Genomic DNA, 9,180 nt, shown 5'->3' with positions numbered 1-9,180 from the left:
GTGTGTGTGTGTGTGTGTGTGTGTGTGTGTGTGTGTGTGTGTGTGTGCTAGAGAGAGAGAGAAGTGGTAGAATTCAGAATACTAACTGAAGCTGCTACGTGTTGATTATCTTCAGTTTTAAAGAAAATAAACAGGGCAGGGATGTTTGTTTGAACAAGCCACAGGATTAAGCAAGGAAAAGAAACAGGAAACAATGATACATAAATGAATCAAATCATCTGGGCATATAAGTAACTGGCCAGAACACTTGAAATTACCAATGAAAAGAGTAATACAGCTTTAAACATTTACTCTAAGAATAGAAACCAGAATTCGCCAGTGTCATCAACAAAATCCCTCAATGATTAGTCTTTCCTTTATCCCACCCCAAATTTCTATTTCCAATTTACTGAAGCATCAAAAAGTGTCTTTTCTATTGCTAGTTGGCTAAAGCCCCCTCGTATGTCTTTATATTCTAATATTTTAGCATTTTCAAAGTATGTAACGTCTCTTTTAATTACAACATGAATACAAATGGCAATGCCCCTCTCTTTCCTAGTTGGTCACTAATCACATAGAATTGAGAAGCCTAGGCAGGCCCAGGGCCACACATTGAACAATACTGGCTTACTCTTTAGGTACATCTTCTAAAAAATAAGGCTGCACAGACAAGTTTCAAAGAGGGAAAGAATTATTTCAACAGAAACACATAGATAATGGAGAAAGAGAATAAAGCCAAGAGAATTATCTAATTCTATCTGGCTTCAAACAGGAAGGGAGTAAGGAGCTAAGAAGAGCCAAAAGGACACTCAAATCCTCTTGTTTTTATAATGTGATGTTTGGATTTTGGAATAAAATATAACAAGATAGTGGAAATAACACTGCATTTTGAATGAGGAGGTCTGGGTTTGAGTCTCAGCTTCCCATTAACTATCACTGGTAACTCAGGCCAATAATTTCACTCTCTAAGCCTCATTTTCCTTATCTGTAGAATGAAGGAATTGGGCTAGTTGACCAGTAACAGATCTCTCTAACAGATGTAAAATTTATGATCGTAGGTAAAGATTGTTTTTTTTTAATCCCCCCCCCAACAGTGGAAATACATTTTCAATACATTAAGCTAAAGGGAGCAATTTATTTATTCAAGCCTGGAAGAATAGTGATAGTCAGCCATACAAATGGAGAAATGGTAGAGAACATTTGCTGATTCAGGTAGAGGTGCCAGCAGCTTCCAAATACCATTCTTAATGACTCACTCATGAGTTCATCCCACACTGCCAGCTCCCTTCTGTAGGGGCATCAAGAGAGTATGTTCTCTCGATGGGAAGCTGGCTTTCAGCAGTTCCTTTTCTAAAGGGCTGCAGGAGACATGCAAATACACTTTTCTCACCCCTACCATCCCAGTGCCCCCCTCAGGTGTTACACACTCGGATAAGCAGATCCACGGGTAACTCTAGCCCCAAAAGACAACCAGACGATTTGGAAGGAAGCTATAGTTTAGATGTGGCAAATAAATATGCATTTCCTTCTCCTTATTGATGGCAAGCAGAAGGTATAAGTAAGCACTATGGACAGAGAGGGAATATTGAAGAGAAAACCACCAGAGAAACAAGACTACGAGGTTTCAGCAACAGGAAGGTTTGAATCTTCATTACCAGAGCCAATGTCTATCGGGTGACAAGTAGGCAGTGGGACTGAAAGCTGTTGGTATCTGCATCACTAAAGAGAGAGACAGACGCTGAGGTGCTCCAGGACAAAGCATTGGAGAATAATAAGCAGAGGGAGACATGGAGAGGGAAATCTGTCTAGTCGGTCACCTGCTCTGCCCAGCAATCTCTGAACAGACCCCATACCACCACCGTCCTGGATGGAAGTCCAATTCGTACTTGGTCTCTCTCTCTCTCTCACACACACACATACACACCCCAAGAGAGGAAATTTTCAACACTTCCAGATCTCCCTTAGGGGAGGTCACACTTGCAAACGTGCCTCCCAGCTTTCTCTACAACCTACCCCCGCATGAATTATTCACCCCAGCGCAGCCCTACCATCCCTCTAAGCTGGCCGTAGCAGTTACCCTGGACAGGCGTCTGGAAAGGTTGGTGAAGGTTCTTGGGGGTATCTTGCCTCCTAACGCCCATTCCTAACACTTTTTTTTCTTCCCAATATCCCGCCGCCCCCCTAAGTGTTACACACTTAGATGAACCAGATTCATAGTAAGCTCGAGCCCGAACAGAAGCACCCAGACTGGTTGCAGGGAAGCTGACGCTAGAATAGTGGGCAGAGGAAGGAGCAGGAGCAAGCTCGCTTCCTCGGGTCCATGGAAGGAAGAGCCAGAGGTGAAGGGAACCTCAATGGCACTAGGACCTAGCAGACGTCCCTTCTCTCTCCCCTAGCTCCACCTGCCTTCCCCTTGGGTCTCTGGAGACACTTCTTAGGCTTGCAAGGAGCGGGCGAAGGGATGGCGGTAGAGGTGGAAGGCACGGCTGGGGTTACCTCGATAACTGCCAGCAGGGTCCACGGACGCCGGCAGGGAAGTCATACAGCAGCAGCAGCGGTGGCCGTGGCGGTGGCGATGCAGGCGACAGGCTCCCGGCTGAAGAATAGTGGAGAGTGAGAGCTCCGGCTACGCTCTGAGCCCACGGCTAGGAGCTCCCTACCCTAGCTTCGCTCCCGCCTCTCCTGATTGGCCAGGGGAGAAGCAGGAGGAGCGACCTGATTGGGCACTGCGGGAAGCCAAGCAGGAGGAGTGGGGATGCGGGGCAGGGCAAACACTCGGGGTTTCTCTGTGTTCCCAAGTCTTCCTCCTCAGGTTGTTCAGAGTCCGAAATCCATAGTTGCGCAACTCTCCAGGTCGTGGCTCAGGCCAGAACTGAGGGACTCCGGGGCGGTGAAGTCTGTATGTGCTTGGTGGGGATGGTGGGGACTGGGGGCGGGGAATATGATCACATCTTGGCAGTTCCCACCCACGCAGTCCCTGAGTGCCAGCTTGTAAAACACTGAGGATGCTGAGTACTCTCTACCCCACGTGGTTCCAGGCATTGGAATGACCACTGCTCCAATTAAGCTTTCCACCTCACTATTATATACTTGCACAATGATTTCTCCTATAGTAGAAGATGAAGCATGAGAACATTCACACACACACACACACACACACACACACACACACACACACACACGGTGTATAAGGCACTATGCTAGATCCTGTGGGCCTTAACCCTTCCTGTGGATCTGTTTAAGACATGATCCTGCTGGATAAATCAGCTAGATGCATTTTGTCTCTTGTTTGATTAATTTTAGAATAATGTTTTTTTCGTTGATCTTTGGATTTCAGAAGACAGATGTAGGCTAAAGTGACTAGTGGCAGATGGTAAGAAATAATGAAAACTCAGAAATAATGAAGAAAATCAGGGCTAACTCTATTTCTCTGTTACACTGGTAATCGTTTTGAATGGGAATTGATTTACCTCAGGTTTAACAGGGTTTTTTTTTTTTATATAATAACCAATTGTCAAGAGCTGATAGAGATGCAGAATTGGATGAGGGGAGTAGGGCAAAGTGGTCACCTTTGAACTGCAGTGCATTTGTGTTTATGGAACCCTCAGAGAACTCTGCATTCAAGGGTCTTTGAGGCTGACTCGAAAATTAACTAAAATTTTAAAGTAACTTTTTTTCCATTGTAAACATTTCTGTAAATACTATCAATTGGAAATTAGAACAGTAGAGTACTTTTCTGAATCCAATCTTATTTTTATTTTATGCAGTATTTCTCAGCTGTGATCTTTGGAGCAAAAGCCAATGGCAGGAAAAAATAGTTTGTAACAGTTTCGTGAAGTATGTCTTTGGGTTTTTATAAATAATTTTAACTCAAATAAAATTGCTACTTTCAAAAAAAAAGATATGATCCTGCTGACACAGAGCTTAGCATCTTGAGATAGGGAGTACCATTATAGCTAGGGAGGAGTGATCAGATATTTGCTCAATACACTAAAATTTAGAGGGCAGTGACAGCACTGTACAATTAAGACTAGCATCTAATGTCAAAATATTTAGTTAAAATGGGAATCTACCATATGAGAGCTTCCTCCAGGCAACTGTATCCTAGGTAAGTTCCTTGCCTTCCTGATACAATCTTGCCTCCTCTCCCAGAAGTCTCTGGGGCGTCTCAGAGTCTCTGCTGTGGACAGTGTCCAAGAGTTACTCTTTGTACAGGCCTTGTGTCCCCCACTTTCAACAAAAAATTGATATGATGGTACAATTTGTATTGCTTCTCCACAGTGTGTTTCCTGGTGTTTGGCCTGTGCGTTAGAATTTCTAGTTACAGCTCTAATAATAAATAAAATTTTCACATGAAAAGTAAAATTGAAAACACAGGCAGGAGAAAATTTGGCTGTTCTTCCTGCCTGAATTCTGGGCACAGAAACTCTAGAACAGTGGACACAAAACAGCGAAATCCCAATATTTCCACCTCAAGTCTCTCCCATCTCTAATCTAACCTCCACACAATTGCCATATTGCTATCCCTAAAACACAAATATGACCTTGTAATGCCCAGGCTCAATGAGCCCCAATGGCTCCCTTTGGCCTCTAAGACAAAATAAAACTCTGTTAGTATTTGAAGCCCTTCAGACTCTGGCTCCAGACACCTTAAAGGGAGCCACTTGGAAGCAGTGCGATAAAGGAAAAACAGCCAAAATGTTGGAGTCAGAGGACTACCTCTGATACTTCTTGTGTGGGCAAGACTGTTAATCTCTCTTAGTCTAAGTATTGTCCTTTGTAAAGTAAATGGAGGGGAGATAGCCTTTCAAGTTCTTTCCAAATCTATGAATTTTTTTAGGTATGTTACATATCATATTGCTTCATGTACTCTCCCTTCCAAGTATACTGGCCTACTTGCCACTTTTCATACAAAATATCCTCTCTCTCATCTCTGAGCCTTGACAGACTGTCGCTCATGCCTGGAATGCACTTTCTCTTCACCTCTGCCTCTTAGAATCCTCAAGTTTCCTTTAAAGTTCAGCCCAAGGGCCATCACCTACAGGACCTTGACTCATCCATTCAGCTGTCTCCCTGACAAAATTATCTTGTATTTATTTATTTGATAAATATTTTGTATCTCTTTTTTATATGTATAAGCTGTTTTTCCTGATAAAATGTCTTAGGGCAAGGACTATTTCACTTTTGTTTCCCTTTATACATCCAACTATTAGCACAGGGCCAGACCCATAGTATGTGCTTAATTAATATGTATTAATTAATACAAGGTATTCCTTCTGTTATTGAACCTCAGCTCTCCTTACTCCTATTTAGGCTAAGCCCTTGTTTCAAAAAATTTATAAAAATCTGTTTTCTTCTTCAGGTCTTATTATGCTGATTCCATCAGTTCACTGCACCTACCTCTCTCCCCTGGCACCTTGAAAGACAATTTTAGAGCAAAGTAAGTCAACAGTTTGGGCTCCTCTGGGTTATCTCCCCTCCTTGAAACCCCCTCTCCCCAACTCACATTGGCAGGTTGGGTCACCCTGACATCTACCCCAGGTTCAAAGTATTCTGTGGGTCTTTGAGATTCATGAAACTATAACCCACAAGTCAACCCCTATGTGTTTTCTTTCAAAAGTGATCCAGAGGTCATAACTAGTTCAAAACAAAGACATTTACAAAATGTCGTAGTAAGAAACAAGACATTTCACCCCTTAAGCCTATGGTACATTACCACAAATATGCAGTGTCATAGAAAAGAATGAACACTCATAGAGTTCATAAGTGGAAGGGCATACATACAAGTAACACCATTAAGGGGGAGGAGCCAAGATGGCAGAGGGAAAGCAGTGACTGTCTTGAGCTCTCTCCCAAAGCCCTCCAAATGCCTAAAAAAATGACTCTAAACAAATTCTAAAGCAGCAGAACACACAAAAAGACAGAGTGAAACAAATTTACAGCCCAAGACAGCTTGGATGGTTGATCAGAAAGGTATATCGCACCGGGAGGGGAGAGGAGCACAGTTAGGCGTGGGTGCGCAGGCCGCAGCGACCCTGGAGCAGGCCTCAGAGGACTGAATCACGGCAGCTGTGGCGGTTTCCAGATTTCTCAACCCCTGAACGCCAAAGACAATTTAGAAGGTCAGTGGGAAAAGTCTGTGACTGGGGTGAGAGAGGAACTAGGTCTCAGCTGCAAGTCTCGAGCGTAGCCCGGAGCCACGGCTTTTTCCTGAGCTTCTGGCCAATAGACTGAGGGGGAATCAAGTGGCTGATCAGAGAGGGATTGCAAGGATCTCTTTGCCAGTGCTTAGGCAGGAATCTCTTGCTTTACAGGTGCTTGGATCTGGGTCACAGTTCTGAGGGGCGGTCCTGGGGTGAGGAGGAACACTGGTGCAGTGGAGCTTATTGTGGAGGAGGAGAGGAAACACCTCGCCCTTTATCATAGCACCTTGCAAGAACTGAAAATTTACAGGTCCCTAGAAGTATCTCTGAAAACAGCTGTACAAACCCCCGAAGCTTGGGACAGTACACTCTTCACATTGTAAGCAGACTTTTACCTTAACAAAGAGTTTAAAATTCAAGTAATTGGCCGGGATCATGAGTAAGCAGCGCAAAAAAAGTCAGACTATATTATCTTACTTTGGTGACAAAGAAGATCAAAACATACAACCAGAAGAAGACAACAAAGCCAAAGCTCCTACATCCAAAGCCTCCAAGAAAAATATAAATCAGTCCCAGGCCTTGGAAGAGCTCAAAAGGGATTTTGAGAAGCAAGCAAGAGAAGTAGAGGAAAAACTGAGAGTGATGCAAGAAAATCATGAAAAACAAGTCAACAGCTTGCTAAAGGAGACCCAAAAAAATACTGAAGAAAATAACACCTTAAAAAATAGGCTAACCCAAATGGCAAAAAAAGGTCCAAAAAGCCAATGAGGAGAAGAATGCCCTAAAAAGCAAAATTGGCCAAATGGAAAAGGAAGTCCAAAAGATTACTGAAGAAAATACTTCCTTAAAAATTAGAATAGAGCAATTGGAAGCTAGTGACTTTATGAGAAATCAAGACATGGAAAACAAATCCAAAAAAATGAAAAATTGAAAACAATGTGAAATATCTCATTGGAAAAACAACTGACCTGGAAAATGGATCCAGGAGAGAGAATTTAAAAATTATTGGATTATCTGAAAGCCATGATCAAAAAAAGAGCTTAGACGTCATCTTTCAAGAAATTATCAAGGAAAACTGTCTTCATATTTTAGAACCAGAGGGCAAAATAGAAATTGAAAGAATCCACCGATCTCCTCCTGAGATTCCCAAAGGAAAACTCCTAGGAATATTATAGCCAAATTCCAGAGTTCCCAGGTCAAGGAGAAAACATTACAAGCAGCCAGAAAGAAACAATTCAAATATCGTGGAAACACAATCAGAATAACACAAGATTTAGCTGCTTCTACATTAAGGGACCGCAGGGCATGGAATATAATATTCTGGAGAGCAAGGGAGATAGGATTACTACCAAGAATCACCTACCCAGCAAAACTGAGTATAATCCTGCAGGGGAAAAAATGATTATTCAGTGAAATAGAGGACTTTCAAGCATTCTTGATGAAAAGACCAGAGCTGAATAGAAAATTTGATTTTCAAATACAAGACTCGAGTGGAACATGAAGAGGTAAACAGGAAAGAGAAAATCATAAGAGACTTATTAAGGTTGAACTGTTTACATTCCTGCATGGAAAGATGATATTTGTAACTCATGAGACTTTTGTCAGTATTAGGGTAGTTGTAGGGGAAAAATTATATGTACGTATATATAGATATAGATAGATAGAGGGAACAGGGTGAGTTGAAAATGAAGGGGTCATATCTGGAGAATAAAATTAAGGGGTGAGAAAGGAATATACTAGGAGAAGGAGAAAGGGAGAGGTAGAACAGGGTAAATTACCCCACAAAAAAAGAAACAGAAAAGAAAAGGCTCTTACAGTGGAGGGGAAATGGGGAAAGTGAGAGGGAATGAGTGAATCTTATTCTTATAGGATTTGACTTAAGGAGGGAATAGCATACACACTCAATTGGGTGTGGAAATCTGTCTTACCCTACAGGAAAATAGGGGGCAAAGGGGACAAGAGAGTAGGGGAATGATGGAAAGGAGGGCAGATTGGGAAAGGGAGTAATCAGAAGCAAATACTTCTGAGGAGGGACAGGGTCAAAAGAAAGAATAGAATAAATGGGGGGGGTGGGATGGGATTAAGGGAAATAGAGTCAGTTTTTCACAGCATGTGTACTGTGGAAGTGTTTTGCATAACTGCACATATACAACTAATATTTAGTTGCTTGCCTTATCAATGAGGGTGGGTGGGGAAGGAGAAGGGAGAAAATTTGGAACACAAAGTTTTAAAAACACATGTTTTAAAAAAATGTTTTCACATGCAACTGGGAAATAAGAAATACAGGAAATGGGGTACAGAAATACATCCTGCCCTACAGGAAAATTGAAAGGGAAGGGGATAAGAGAAGGGGGGAGAGATAGAAGGGAAGACAGACTAGGGGACAGGGTATTTAGAATGCATGCCATCTTGGAGTGGGGGGAGGGGCGAGATGGGGTGAAAATTTTGAACTCAAAATCTTGTGGAAGTAAACTTTGAAAACAAAAAAATAAATAAAAATTACCATAAAAAAGAAAACCAAGTAACACCATTAAAACTGTGAGCTCCCTGAGAGCAGGAATTTTTTTTTTTTTTGCCTTTCTTTTATCCCCAGAGCTTAGCACAGTGCCTGGTGTATAGTAGGCACTTAATAAATACTTACAGATTTGTCAAGTGGTGAAGGCACACCTACTGTAAACCAGAACCTATATCCTAGAACTAGCTTAATAGATGTGAAGTTCATGCTTCAACACTCAACCATCCAGTGCATCTTGCCATCTGCCCAGTCACTGACCAACATACCTTTGATCTCCAATTTTCAACCTCATGCTTTGGGCACAGTCATCAAATCTAGGGCATGTCAACTGACTATCCTATAGATTTACTCACTGTCCCTGTGACTTCCGGACAAAAATTCCCTTCCTTCCTCTAAGGGCAATCTCCATATATATACACACAAACACTTAAATCTAAGCTCCCTGAGGGCAGAGACTGTTGCAATTTTTGCATTTGTATCCTTAGCACTTAGCTGGGTGTACTTAATTGCTGTATCATTCATTCATAGTATTTTAAAGGTTCT

The 9,180-nt window shown here is 42.2% G+C and overlaps 1 protein-coding gene across 4 annotated transcripts in view; it reads right to left on the bottom strand.

The window, feature by feature from the left end:
• The window catches only part of STON2 (stonin 2), a 185,460-nt gene extending 182,867 nt beyond the window's left edge, over positions 1-2,593 (bottom strand). For all 4 annotated transcript variants that reach the window (XM_027844755.1, XM_027844757.1, XM_027844758.1 and 1 more), the window contains exon 1: positions 2,476-2,593. The gene's annotated coding sequence lies outside the window, so the exon portion shown is untranslated. The remainder of the gene's footprint in view (positions 1-2,475) is intronic.
• Between the last annotated feature and the right edge of the window lie 6,587 nt (positions 2,594-9,180).

The sequence above is a fragment of the Vombatus ursinus genome, unplaced genomic scaffold (assembly GCF_900497805.2).
Source record: "Vombatus ursinus unplaced genomic scaffold, bare-nosed wombat genome assembly UNPS02014945.1, whole genome shotgun sequence".
In the NCBI taxonomy this organism is placed as follows: domain Eukaryota; kingdom Metazoa; phylum Chordata; class Mammalia; order Diprotodontia; family Vombatidae; genus Vombatus; species Vombatus ursinus.
The sequence above is the reverse complement of the archived record's forward strand: the minus strand, read 5'-3'. Positions and strand labels throughout refer to the sequence as shown.